The following is a 15,005-nucleotide window of genomic DNA, read 5'->3' on the forward strand; positions in this document are numbered from 1 at the left end:
CAAACTGTGATTAACAAATGGAAAATCAGGGGCTCTGTAAAAACCAAACCACAGTCAGGTAGACCAACAAAAATTTCAGCCACAACTGCCAGGAAAATTGTTCGGGATGCAAAGAAAAACCCACAAATAACATCAGCTGAAATTCAGGACTTTCTGAAAACTAGCGGTGTGGCTGTTTCAAGATGCACAATAAGGAGACACTTGAAGAAAAATGGGCTGCATGGTCGAGTTGCCAGAAGAAAGCCATTACTGCGCAAATTCCACAAAGTATCTCTCCTACAATACGCCAAACAGCACAGAGACAAGCCTCAAAACTTCTGGAACAAGGTAATTTGGAGTGATGAGACCAAACTTTTTGGCCACAACCGTAAAAGCTATATTTGGAGAGAGGTCAACAAAGGCCTATGATGAAAGGAACACCATTCCTACAGTAAAGCACGGAGGTGGATCACTGATGTTTTGGGGATGTGTGAGATACAAAGGCACAGGAAACTTGGTAAAAGTTGAAGGAAAGATGAATGCAGCACGTTATCAGCAAATACTGGAGGCAAATTTGCACTCATCAGCCCGGAAGCTGTGCATGGGACATACTTGGACCTTCCAACATGACAACGATCCAAGACACAAGGCCAAGTCGACCTTTTATTGGCTACAGCAGAACAAAGTGAAGGTTCTGGAGTGGCCATCTCAGTCTCCTGACCTCAATATCATTGAGCCACTCTGGGGAGATCTCAAGCACACAGTTCATGCTAGACAGCCCAGGAATTTACTGGAATTGGAGGCTTTTTGCCAAGAAGAATGGGCAGTTTTACCATGTGAGAAAATAAAGAACTTCATCCACAACTACCACAAAAGACTTCAAGCTGTCATTGATGTTAAAGGGGGGGCAATACACGGTATTAAGAACTGGGGTATGTGAACTTTTGATCAGGGTCATTTGAATGTTTTTGGTTGTCATTAAGATTTAAAAAGAAGAAAACACAGTAGTTTGACAATAAATGGCTTCACTCAACCAATAACCATGAGTGGGGAAAAAGTTTTTTGTTATCATTCATATTCTTTGAAACAAGGCCAAGAAAGGAAAAATTCTGCCGGGGTATGTAAACTTTTGAGCACAACTGTATATACAGACTTTTGCACAGTATACTATATATATTTGCATAGTACTATATATGTAGATACAATGTATAGCTTGATTTGTACTACTGAATATTTTGAACCAGGCTTTTAAATGTCTGACATAAGTAGCTTGTCCAAACCTGTTGTTGGTATTATAGGAATTTCCTAATAAAACAAGATAAGGTCTAGACATGGTGTATTATACATATGAGAGATGTTTTTAAGGTTATACCCTAAGGACATTTAAACCATTCCTTTTTTTTTTGCATTTTTTTCATTAAATATTCACACTATAAATTATCATGTATACAGTACATACAGTTATGGCTGAAAGTGTTGGCACCATTGAAATTGTTCCAGAAAATGAAGTATTTCTTCCAGAAAATTATTGCAATTACACATGTTTTGTTATACTCGTTTATTTCTTTTGTGTATATTGGAACAAGATAAAAAAAATTTAAAAAAAAAGGCAAATTGGACATAATTTCACACAATACCCCAAAAATGGGCCAGACAAAATTGTTGGCACCTTCAGCTTAATATTTGATTGCACACCATTTGGAATAAATAACTGCAATCAATCATTTCCTATAACCATCAACACGCTTCTTACACCTCCCAGCTGGAATTTTGGACCATTCTTCTTTTGCAAACTGTTCCAGGTCTCTCATATTTGAAGGTGCCTTCTCCCAACAGCAATTATAAGATCTCTCCACAGGTGTTCAATGGGATTTAAATCCAGACTCACTGCTGGCCACTTCAGAACTCTCCAGAGCTTTGTTTCCATCCATCTCTGGGTGCTTCTTAAAGTATGTTTGAGGTCATTGTCCTGTTGGAAGACCCGTGACCTACTGCTTTCTGACATTGGCCACTACATTGAGACCCCAAATCCTTTGGTAATCTTCAGATTTCATGATGCCTTGCTCACAGTCAATGCACTCATTGCCAGAAGCAGCAAAACAACCTCTAAATATTTTTGAATCTCCAGCATATTTGACTGTAGGTATTGTGTTATTTTCTTTGTAGGGCTCTTTCCATTTTCGGTAAACAGTAGAATGATGTGCCTTAACAAAAAGTTCTATCTTGGTCTCATCTGTCCACAGACGCTTTCCCAGAAGGATTTTGGCTTACGTACAATTTGGCAAACTGCAGTCTAGTTTTCTTATGCCTCTGTGTCAGTAGTGGGGATCTCCTGCCGTAGCGTTTCATTTCATTCAAATGTCAACGGTTAGTTTCGCTGACACTATTGCACCCTGAGCCTGCAGGACAGCGTGAATTTCTTAGGAAATTGATTGGGACTACTTATCCACCATCCGGACTATCCTGCGTTGCAACCTTTCATCAATTTTTCTCTGCCATCCACGTCCAGGGAGATTAGCTAGTAAACTTGTTGATTATGTTGCGCACCGTGGACAAAGGAACATCCAGATCTCTGGAGATGGACTTGTAAAGCTTGAGATTTGATATTTTTCAACTATTTTGGTTTTCAAGTCCTCAGATAGTTCTCTTCTCTTTCTGTTCTCCAAGCTTAGTGTGGCACACACAGACACACCATACGAAGATTGAGTCAACTTCTCTCTTTTTTATTTAGTTTCATGTGCGATTTTCATATTGCCCACACCTGTTACTTGCCACAGGTAAGTTTGAAAAAGCATCACATGCTTGAAACAAAGTTGTTTACCCACAATTTTAGAAAGGTGCCAACAATTTTGTCAGGCCCATTTTTGGGGTTTTGTGTGAAGTTAGGTGCAGTTTGCTGTTTTTTCTCTCATTTTGTGTTGTTCCAATATACATAAAGGAAATAAACATGTCAATAACAAAACATGTGTAATTGCAATAATTTTCTGGTAGAAATACTTCATTTTTAGAACAATATCAAGCATGCCAACACTTTCGGCCATGACTGTATATCTACTTTTTAGTGTTGCTCTTTTGCTGCCACTACAGTTTGTCTGTTTGGACATAGATGCTGTCATATGTTTCTACTGTTATGTTTAAGTGTATTTGTCCAAAGAAATATTTCAGCAGCTGAAGGGAAGGAAGGGAGACACAGATCCATTACTAGTGGGTAGGCAGAGCCCCACAGGATAGTTCACCTCAGATTAGAAAACGTGACGACCGGCCCCTCCAGCTTAGGCTCCTCCTACTCCCATGTTCTTCAGTCTAAAATTTGAGGTCGCAGAGGATAGTCGCTGCCTTTGCAGCTCCTCAGAAGAATTTTTTATTTTACTCCGGAGACCTGGACCCCACGTGGTCTAGAAGTCTCAGGGGGTCTTGGCGCTGCTGGGACCCCTGACCCTCCCCTGGCAGATCTGTGTACCCCCTAAGGAGGTCCCCGCAGAAGCCTGCCGGCCCCAGGGAATACAGGGCGCTCCCTGGCGGAGACGCACACCGCTTCTGTGGGGTCCCTGCGCGCTCCGCCGTGGGGGGGAGCAAAGGGCCACGGCACCACACATCCCTGGGGGTCCCTGTGGCGCTCAGCTGGGTAAGTGCTCTCTGTGGTCTGAGTGCTTCAGCGGCTGCTGTGGCAGCCGCTGTTACTGTTTTCAAGTGGTGACTGCTTGTTTTGTCCCTGCAGGAGGATATCTCCGCTGCAGGCGTTTGTGTTATCGGCAGGGGAGCCAGGACGGAGGAGCGCGGGCTCCATTGGTAGCGGCGGCGGGGGGCGTGGCTTCGCGCCTCTCTTCTGCCTGTCATCATAGCTCGGACAGGAAGTGCCAGGAAAGCGCGCGCTGGAGCTGTCCCAGCCCCCTCTTCTTCTTCCGGCCATTACCTCGTGCTACCTCCTGCTCCCTGCTCCCCGCTCTCTACACCAGACACCGAGCACTGTGTAAGGAAGAGCAGTCACCCCGGCCAGCTGGTGAGTCACTTCTGTTTTTAAGGCAGAAGATTCCTTTCTCACACTATTGCAGCGCAGAGCACCTTACTGCTGGCCTCTTAAGGCAGACAGGGTGTGCTATATACAGCGCTGCTACTTCCCCGCTGAGGGACTCGCACACCGCTATCCTTCTAAGGCAAAGGCGTATTGCGTGGTCAGCAGCATTAACCCCTTCTGAGGGTCTGGCCTCAACAGGGCATTTAACCCTTTCTGGACCCTAGTCTGTTAGGTTAACTTTTGCTCTGCAGGCAGCTGGGGTAGCTCTTCTCCCTTTAAGGAGGAGCTTTAACCCTTCAGTGTTTGGGGGTTTTGTGTGTAGGACCAGGCTGTGGTAGCAGAATCACACATCCTCGGTTCCCGTACCCATTGTAAGGGGTTGTTACCGCCTTATCCACGACGCTCGCAACTTCGTGGGGGCATGTCGTATCAGGGACCGGGGGGCGCGGACCTCTCTCCTGGTCCGCTTCAGGATAGGTCACGCGTATCTGATACGCCGGGGTCTTCGACGGCGTCAGGTTCGACACTGGTCGGGGGTCTCAGTGATGTTAAAGTGGAAGCGCTCACTCGCTCCATTGACAGTCTGTCTGACCTCCTGGGTCATTGGGTATCAGCTAAGTCCCAACGGACGTCACGAGGCAAGAAGCGCCACAGGCCTGTGGTGGCGCTGTCTCCTCCGCGCAGTGCGTCAGAGGCTTCGGAATCACCGACAGACTCTGCTGGTGAGATCTCCAATTCTGATGAAGAGGATCGGCAGGGTCGCTCTGCTTTCCTTTCGGGCCGCGTGGACGCTTTTATTGGGGCTATGCGGGAAGCGTTACAGCTGTCTGAAGACGTGACGAGGCGCCCTGGCAAGTCGGCCCGGCTGTATCAGGAGTCGCGTCGGGCTCGTTCGACGCTGCCGGCGCACAATGAACTTAACGAGGCCTGTGTCCGGATAAACGCTTCCAGGGGATGCGGTTTTTTGATGCCCTGTATCCCTGCTCCACGGAGACGATCGCTAATTGGGTCCCCTCTCCTGAAGTGGACGTGCCATTGTCTCAGCTGAGCAAATCCTCTTTGCTTCCTGTTAAAGGGAAGGCGAGTCTACAGGACCCGCTGGATAGAAGGACGGAGTTAGCGGCGAAGTCCATCTACGAGGCCGCGGGTCATGGATTTCGAGCGGCCTTGGGGGCCATGTGGGCTAGTGAGGCTTCTCTGCGGTGTTTGGATCAGCTGCAGACGGCGTGGCAAGATGGGACTCCGCTGTCTGAGGTGGAAAGGCTCTTCCAGCTGTTGGAAGAGGCGGCCCGAAATGGCAGGGACGCAGTGCTGGATGCTACTTCGGTTTTGTCCAGGGCTCAATCCTCGGCCGTCTCAGTCAGGAGAGCACTGTGGCTTAAACAGTGCACTGGAGACGCGGTATCCAAACAAGGTTTGCTGAGTCTGGCGTACAAGGGCGGTCAGCTTTTTGGTTCGGACCTCACGGAGCTGATTGCTAAGGCCAAGGCCAAGGATTCGGCTTTGCCGCAGCGGAAAGCAGCGGCTTCTACGTCTGGCAAGTCAAGTGCCGGTAGTGGTCGTTGGTCCTTTCGGCCCAGGGGACGGTTCGGTCAGCCCTCTTGGAGATCGGGTCGTCCCTCGTCTTCCGGAAAGAAGACCACCCAGAAATCCCGTACACCCTGGAAACAACATTTCCGTCAGGACAAACGGGAGGTTGACAAAAAGCCCGCTAAGGCGGACTGACGCCAGGAACCCCCTCGAGGGCTCTCGGGTGGGAGGTCGTCTGCTTCAATTCGGGTCGATTTGGGCGTCCAGCGTATCGGACGCCTGGGTGACGCGGGTTATGTCGGCAGGCTATTTCATAGAGTTTCATTCTCGACCCCCGGACAGATTTCGTCAGTCACGCATCCCGTCCGAGCCCAAGGTGGCTGCCGCACTGCTGTGAGAGGTCGACTCTCTTCTGCAGCAGGGGGTGGTGGTTCCGGTTCCGCCGGAGGACCGGGGAAGGGGGTTTTACTCCAACCTTTTTGTGGTCCCCAAAAAGGAGGACAAGTTTCGCCCCATTCTGGACCTCAAAGAATTGAATGTTCATGTCCGGACCCGGAAATTCCTTATGGAGTCTCTTCGCTCTGTCGTGGCGGCCCTGTCGCAGTACAATTTCTTGGTGTCGATCGACATCCGCGACGCCTATTTGCATGTCCCTATCGGCAGGACTCACCAGCGCTTCCTGCGTTTGGCCATAGGTCAGGCCCATTACCAGTTTGTGGCCCTATCATTCGTATTGGCCTCGGCGCCCAGGGTTTTTACAAAAATTCTGGCGCCGCTCATGGCGCTCCTTCGAAGGCAAGGAGTTACGATTCTCCCCTACCTGGACGACCTGTTAATTGTGTCATCCACAGCGGAGGAGGCGGTGACGACTCGCGATCTCTCCCTTCAGCACCTGGAGGACTTCGGGTGGCTGGTCAATTGGAAGAAGTCATCTTTGGAGCCGTCGCAGTCAATCCTGTTCTTGGGGATGCTTTTCGACATGGTTCGAGCAGTGGTGTCCCTGCCTCCGGACAAACAAGCGAACCTTCGTCACCATGTCGAGGATATGAGATCGGCGATGGCGATGTCCCTTCGGAAGTGTATGCACCTTCTGAGTCTGATGGTGGCACCAATGGAAGCGGTACCGTTTGCACAATTTCATTCCCGGGGTCTCCAAAATCTTATTCTGACCCATTGGGACCGATCGCCGGCTTCGCTAGATCGCTGTGTCGGTACCTCCCGCAGGGTGCGAGAGTCTCTTGGATGGTGGTTACGTCCGGAGGCTTTATCCCTGGGGAAATCCTTCCTCCTCCCACGGTGGTCGGTCATTACCACCGATGCCAGCCTGACTGGCTGGGGGGGGTATGGAACGATCTCTGGGTTCAGGGGGTCTGGTCGTCAGAGGAGTCGTCTCTGCCGATCAACATCCTGGAGTTGAGAGCGATATTTCTCTGCCTCCGACATTGGACGGTCCCCTTGAGCGGTCTGCCGGTCCGGATTCAAACGGACAATGCGACAGCGGTCGCGTATATCAACCATCAGGGCGGGACGAGGAGTTCCAGACTCATGATGGAGGTCTCTCGGATCCTGGTATGGGCCGAGTCCAGGGTCCCAGCCATCTCCGCGATTCACATCCCAGGAGTGCTGAATATCACGGCGGACTTCCTCAGTCGCGAGCAGGTGGATACCGGAGAATGGAGTCTTCATCCGGAAGTTTTTACACTGCTGTGCTCCCGTTGGGGGACTCCCCAGGTGGACTTGATGGCATCCAGGCTGAACGCCAGGGTTTCGACGTTCATGTCCAGGTACAGGGACCCGGAGGCTGTGGCGGTAGATGCTCTAGTGGCCCCGTGGGACCAGTTCGAGCTGATCTACGTGTTTCCGCCGGTATCCTTGCTTCCTCTGGTCATCCAGCGGATCAAGCTCGAACAAATTCTGGCAATTTTGGTGGCGCCGGATTGGCCGCGGAGGGCGTGGTATTCAACGCTGGTGTCTCTTCTGGCTGCGTCTCCGTTTCCACTACCTCTTCGCCCAGACCTGTTAACCCAAGGGCCCATTCGTCATCCGGACCTGAAGTTTCCTCGTTTGACGGCGTGGCACTTGAGACCGAGATCTTGACCCGTCGTGGGTTTTCGGCCGAGGTCATTGTCACCTTGCGGGCAGCCAGAGGTCCAGCTATGACTAGGATTTATCACAGAACTTGGGAGGCCTTCTATTCATGGTGTTCTGGATCGTCAAGGAACCCGAGGGTTTTTTCCATTCCCAACTTATTGGCTTTTCTGCAATGTGGTTTGGCCAAGGGTCTGGCGGTTGGTACCTTGCGGGGTCAGGTATCTGCACTATCCGTGCTTTTTCGGAAGGCTATTGCCTCGCGCAGGGATGTGCGCTCGCTTTTTCGTGGGGTTGCACGTCAGTTTCCACCTCGGAGGGCGTTTGTGGCTCCTTGGCTTCTCAATCTAGTCTTGGAGGCTCTTCAGCATGGGCCGTTTGAGCCTATGAATTCAGCTACGCTTTACTTACTTTCTTAGAAGGTGGCCTTCCTGGTGGCGGTCACCTCTTTGAGAAGGGTTTCTGAGTTGGCGGCACTGTCTTGCTCGCCCCCTTTTCTGGAGTTCCACTCGGATCGCGTGGTGCTTCGTACCCGTGGTGATTTTCTGCCTAAGGTGGTGTCGCGTTTCCACGTCAATCAGGACATCGTGTTGCCCTCCCTCTGTCCGAATCCGAAAAGTCCAAAGGAGCGAGCCTTGCACTCTTTGGATTTGGTGCGGGCTTTGAAGTTTTATCTTTCAATCACGCAAGAGTTTCGGAAGTCGGACTCTCTTTTTGTGATTCCTGCTGGTCGTCGGCGTGGTCAGCGGGCCTACAAGGACACTATAGCTCGGTGGATACGTTCGGCTATCCTGGAAGCGTACCGGCTCAAGGGCGAGCCTTGTCCGGTTAAGGTTCGAGCTCATTCCACGAGAGCTGTTGGTTCGTCGTGGGCTTTTCATCAGGGGGCCTCGGCAGCGCAGCTCTGCCGGGTGGCTACCTGGCGCTCCGTTCACACTTTTACTAAATTTTATAAAGTGGACGTGAGTGCTTCCGCCGATGCGGCCTTGGGACGCAGGGTCCTGCAGGCGGTGGTGGTTTAGGTTATCTCTTTATCTAGTTTTGGCGCTTGTTGCGCGCTTGACTAAGTTGTTGGGGTGTTGGCGATTCTGCCACTGATTCCCACCCTTGAGTTCTGGACTGCTTTGGGACGTCCCACTAGTAATGGATCTGTGTCTCCCTTCCTTCCCTTCTGCTGCTGAAAGACGGATTTTGGTAAGAACTTACCTGTAAAATCCTTTTCAGTGAAGGAAGGAAGGGAGACACAGCACCCTCCCATGGCAGAAGTGCATTATTGTTTTCTAGATGTGGCGCGACTCCTCTCTGATGGCGGTCATCTGGGCGTGGGTCGGCGCGCTAGGGCTCTGTTCCAGCATTGCCAGCTCATCGCAGTGGTCAGGTTCAGTGAGTAGTGCCTGGGACTGTGTGTTTTTTCTGTTATATGCATAACCTGTTCTCTCGCATTTCTGAATTTTCAGAAGGGGTTGTGTTGTTCCGCTGGTGTTGTCTGCTCTTCCTTAGCTTGTGTACGGACTGAAGGACATTGAGTAAGAGGAGCCTAAGCTGGAGGGGCCGGTCGTCACTTTTTCTAATCTGAGGTGTTCTATCCTGTGGGGCTCCGCCTACCCACTAGTAATGGATCTGTGTCTCCCTTCCTTCGCTGAAAAGGATTTTACAGGTAAGGTCTTACCAAAATCCGTCTTATACCGTGTAGTTGGTGCATATTAATAGGCAATCATTTTCTTGCTTAAAGGGTTTGTCCGGTTAAAAGTGGTAAGTCTACAGTCACTCTGTGTGACTGCAGACTTATGAATCCCCCCCAGCGCACGCACTGTGCACTGCAGGGATTCGCCGGTATGAGACCCGGGACCGGAGGCTATGTATACTTTATACATACCCCCTGCACTGGGGGGGATTCATAAGTCTGCAGTCACACAGAGTGACTGCAGACTTATCACTTTTGACTGAACAACCACTTTAAAGTAGCATCGCTTGTATGCTTGCAGAAAAAAATATGACTGCACTTGGATGCCCAACAACATTGGTTAATATTATCATTGTCAAATGCCTACTGGCCATCATAGTAACACATAAGGGCGGATTTGCTCATCTTAGTTTTTAAACACCTTAAACTTCGACTAGACTGTCTTAAAATATGCCAAATTTATTTAAGTGGCTCATTATGTTTAATACGTACATTTGTCACATCTTTACACCAACCATGTATGCTTACTTTGCAGAAGAAAATTGTGCCACAATTTTGGCACACAGTGAAGTATCTAAGTTCATGCCTTTTTCTGGCAAACCATGCCACCCTTTCAGCTATACAATGCCTCTTTGTGAAATAAGAAAAGGTGTCTAAGGCTGTGTGCACACGATGCGTTTTTAATGCGTTTCCGCGGCGTTTTTGCAGCTGCGGAAACGCATTAAAAACGCATGGTAGAAGGGCAGCAATGTTCCCCAATGGAAATCCGCATGTGCTGTGCACATGATGCGGATTTTTCCGCAGCGTAAACGCTGCGATCAAAAGTCCGCAGCATGTCCATTAATTTTGCGTTTCCGCATGCGGAATTGCCTTTGCAATGCAATAAAAAACGCAAGGCAATTCCGCATGTCGAAAAACGTGTGATAAACGCTTGCGAAATTCCGCATGCGTTTTTCCGGGAAACGACATGCGGAAATGAAGCGCAAATTTTCCGCTTCATTTCCACAACGTCGGCACATAGCCTAAGACTATGTACACACTACGTTCAGTCAGCAATAGTTTAATTGCTTCCATCCAGGATGTGTAAGTAATCAGGGGGAAGTGAGCGGCCAGGCACAGCTCTTTCTTTCTCTTCATTGCATATACATCTGAAGGTGGGGACAGTGACACCAGCTCTGATTGGTTGCAGGGCTCACGTGTCATAACCACCTCATGAGCGCACTTGGAACGCGAGTGCCGACACTGCTGGAACAGCTCCGAAACGGCTGGAACAGCTCTGACACCGCTGGAACGGCCCTGGTACAGGAGGTAAGTAGAAGTATTTTTATTTTCACTAGGGCAAACATTCAGATCCAGAAGTAGTGGACATCCCCGTTAATGGTTATTCCATTGCTTAATATGAAGGCTCATAACCACCATTGTTGACCCTTGAGATTTCACTGAAAAAGACTCAACCATTGTCCAATCCCTTGGCATCTAGAAGTGCAAGGATTGTCCCTGCTGATCTTGTGGTTTATTAAAATTAAATGTTGACCCAAATGGTTCAGTCCAAATATGTGATGATCAGGTTTTTAATTACCTGTCTCTGTGCTTTATATTCTTGATTGGTCAATAGCCATGGGAGGATAGGCTGGTTGACCAATTTGGGTTCTTTATAGTTGCTTCATGACTTTTACAGACAGATTAGATAGAAGCCTGATTTAATTTAACATCCTAACTACTATTTAATTGTAAAGTAATCTAAATGTTTGGAATAATGGGTATGATTGTGCAGAATATAAAACAATGCAGTATATATAACCTTGCCATGGAGACTTGCTGCAGACAGTAAAACAAGCGATAATATAGTGTTAGTTACCTATTTTCACTCATGTATATTTATGAGATGCTGAATCGCTTTCTGTTATTACTATATAGTTCTTTTTCTAGTTATTTTTTGGAAGCTAGAGAGGTGGTAAAATTGTATCTTATGCAAATCAAGCTCCATGTGGATGTTATCCAGGCAGTCTGTTAACCCAGTGGAAAATCTTGCTGTGTTTAGCAAACATTTCTCCTTGAAGACTAATGGTTTATAAGCACCCTCTGTGAAAATTCCTTTCTGGGCACTCTCATGCCTGTTACTACATGGCCAGTGTTTAGGGGCATTCTCTAAATTATAAACTGGACATTTATAGTCTTGTACGTCTGCCAATTAAGCGAGTCCTTGCAATGTCATGATTGTAGGAGTGAATACAACAGTCTGTTACAAGAGAAAAAACATTTTTATCTTTCCAATAAAAAAGACTGAGGTTTTCTGAGATTCTTATTTGGATTTTTTTAGCACTTGACGTTACTTCTATATTCTTAGCATGTGCCCTTGAAAATACATTCTTTGTGCAATTCAAATTTTTGAATAGCTTTATGAAAATACTTTGTGTTTCTCTGTGCATCCTCAACAAATCCAGTACAGAAGAGACCTAGCTAGAAGATCTTGAACTCAAGCTCAGAAGCTCAACCTAGACTCCCAAATATGTGCCCATCTATCACCTAGCGTAGAAGTAATATGCACATGAAATGATTACATTTTACTTAAAGAGGAGCTTTATCACCACTTTTATCATATTAAACTGGCCACATCATGGAATCGTGGCTGCAGAGCTGAATAAAACATAGGGCCCCATTCATCAAGACCAGCGTTGTTCACACCAATCTTGAGGAGATTTGCAGGAGTCAGAAGCTCCTGATTCATGAAGAGGCTATCAGGAGCATCCTACGAGTGGCATGCACCTCTTCGTATGCCTCACCACAAATGCTACTCCAGTCAAGTGGTGGTCACTATGCCCCCCATGTTTTCTCAGATCTGCTCACTTTGTCCGAACTGAGCGAAAATAGCGCGAAAATACCAAAACTCTTAAAATTTTAGTGAAGCCTCAAGTTACGCCAAAATTTTGCGACTTTTCAAAGCTTTTTACTCCAGAAAACTGCATAAAAGCATTGATGAATCAGGCCCATAGAAGAGATATTAGCTTGTGAGCTTCAGGTGATAGTTTATGATAAGCCCAACTGGGTGTTATAGATACTTATCTGGGAGTGTGTACTTTTTCCCCCGCAGGACATTGACCAATTAAAAGCAGGAGGCTTCATTCAGAAAAAAAAAAAAACATGCCCCCAAAAAGTCATAACATTCTTACTCCCGTGAGACCTGTAATGGGAGCCCTACTATCAACTCTGATTTCTGCAGCTACTGTGTAGTATAACACAGTATAATCACCTCCAGATCTCCTCTCAGGGCAGTCAGACTGGGGGAAAGGAGAATATAGCAGATCTGAGTGTGATTACAAACACTTCCAGATCTCCTCTTACAACAGTATCTGTGTTGGGGGAGGGAAGGCTGAGGGACAGAGCTTTCGCCAGAGAGAGGAGAGCTACAGTTGTAGATGTGTCTTAGTAATGACACTTAGCTGTGCTATTTTCTCCCTCTCCCCACACTAACTGCTATGAGAGTCGATCTTGAAGTGTTTGCAATCATACTCAGTTCTGCTCTGTACTACAAAGTAGTTACAGTAATTGGGCTGAGAGCAGGGTGTGTACTTTTTTTTTCCTTTTGCATGATGCTCCTTGTTTATGATTGGACAATGTCACTTGGGGGAAAAAGTACAAGCCCCTAGAGAAGAATCTCTGGTAACGCCCAGTTGGGCATATAATAAATTACACTGTGTTCCAAATTATTATGCAAATAATATTTTCTCAGATTTTCCCAAATTACCTATATGAATTGCAGTCATTGTAATTTTCCAGTCAAATAACTATTAGAGTACAATTGAAAGGTTTTTGTACAGACTGCCTATGATAACAGTATATTTTTAAAAAAATAAAACACTCAAACTGCACTCAAAATGCATGTTCCAAATTATTATGCACAGCAGAGTTTTCAACCTTTTCATTTTAATAAAGAACAAAAAAAATGGTCATTTTTGAAATTATAAGCATTAGCAGGTTATTACAAACTGAAATCAAACAGTTTTCAACTCAAAACTTTATTCTAGGTGATGCTACATTTAAACATAGGACCCCTTGTTCGAAAGGAGCTTCTGAACTCTCTCATCCATTGAATTTGTCAGGTTTTGGATGGTTTCTGCTTCAATTGTTTTGCATGAGGACAGAATACCCTCCCAGAGCTGTTGCTTAGATGTGAACTGCCTCCCGCCATCATAGACACTCGTTTTGATGATGCTCCAGAGGTTCTCAATGGGGTTGAGGTCAGGGGAGCATGGGGGCCACACCATAAGTTTGTCCCCTTTTATGCCCATAGCAGCCAGAGATGCAGATGTGTTATGTGCAGCATGAGACGGTGCATTATCATGCATGAAAATGATCTTGCTGCGGAATGCACGGTTCTTCTTCTTGAACCATGGAAGGAAGTGCTGTTTGAGAAACTCAACATACATTATGGAGTTCATCTTTACCCCTTCAGGGATCCTAAAGGGGCCGACAATCTCTCTCCCCATGATTCCAGCCCAAAACATTACTCCACCTCCTCCTTGTTGGCGCCGTAGCCTTGTTTGCATGGGGTGTCCATCAACCAACCATCCTCCACTCCATCCATCTGGACCGTCGAGCGTTGCACGGCACTCATCGGTGAACAAAACAGTTTTGAAGTCAGTCTTCATGTATTGTTTGGCCCACTGGAGCCGTTTCTGCTTGTGTACAGTGGATAGAGGAGGTCGACAGGATGGCTTACGCACAGCTGCAAACCTCTGAAGGACCCTGCATCTTGTTGTTCGGGGGACGTTGGAGGCACCAGCAGCTTCAAAAACTTGTCTGCTGCTATGACAAGGCTTTTTTGCCGCTGCTCTTTTAACCTGACGTAATTGCCTGTAGGAAAGAGTCCTCAATTTTCCCTTATCAGCACGCACACGTGTGTACTGTGAATCAGCTACATACTTCTTGATTGTGCGATGATCAGGATGAAGTGTCTTGGCAATGTTGATTGTAGTCATGCCTTGACCTAAACACTCCACAATTTGTTGCTTCTCAGCAGCCGACACATCCTTTTTCTTTCCCATTTTGGCAGAAAATGTAGGCTGCTTAATAATGTGGGACAGCCTTCTTAAGTAGTCTTTCCTTTCATTGGACACACCTGCCAAACTAATTAGCACAGGTGTCTGCAATTGCTTACAGTGATATAAAGAGCCCTGACACACATCACCATCAATCAGTTTAACTGACAAACAAACAAATTCTTACCTTATCACTCCTAAACACTTTTTGCATAATAATTTGGAACACAGTGTATAACCTAAACTGTACAAGATAATATATCTGCAATGAACAAGAGAAATTAAAAAATAAAAACAAATTTTTACTCAGCTCTGCAGCCACTGTTCCATGATATGGCCAGTTTAACATGCTTAAATTGGCAAAAGGTCCTCTTTAATAGTGTAAGAGCGACATCTGCCTATTCATGAAGCATATTCATGATCCGTGGAGGTAAAGTTGCACCTGCCAATGATTGGTACATGTTTTATAATTGGTTATTGGTCCTCTTGTCCAGTAGTACCTGGTACCAGGTGTTCATTAGTACCCTTCTTTAAAACTTATTGCTTATGGACCCAGGCTGGAGAATTAAAAATAAAACCTCTATTCACCTTCCGGACAAGCGCCACACTTCCATACTGCACTAGCCTTTGCAAAAAAATCCTGACCTGATGAAATGTGATGGCTGTAACC

General features: G+C 46.9%; 1 protein-coding gene across 1 annotated transcript in view; it reads left to right on the forward strand.

Moving 5' to 3' along the window:
- Positions 1-15,005, forward strand: part of ANO10 (anoctamin 10) — a 353,685-nt gene that overhangs the window by 291,389 nt on the left and 47,291 nt on the right. The window lies entirely within an intron of this gene.

Source organism: Phyllobates terribilis, unplaced genomic scaffold (genome assembly GCF_046119375.1).
Source record: "Phyllobates terribilis strain yellow unplaced genomic scaffold, ASM4611937v1 Scaffold_4__5_contigs__length_816908805, whole genome shotgun sequence".
NCBI lineage: Eukaryota > Metazoa > Chordata > Amphibia > Anura > Dendrobatidae > Phyllobates > Phyllobates terribilis.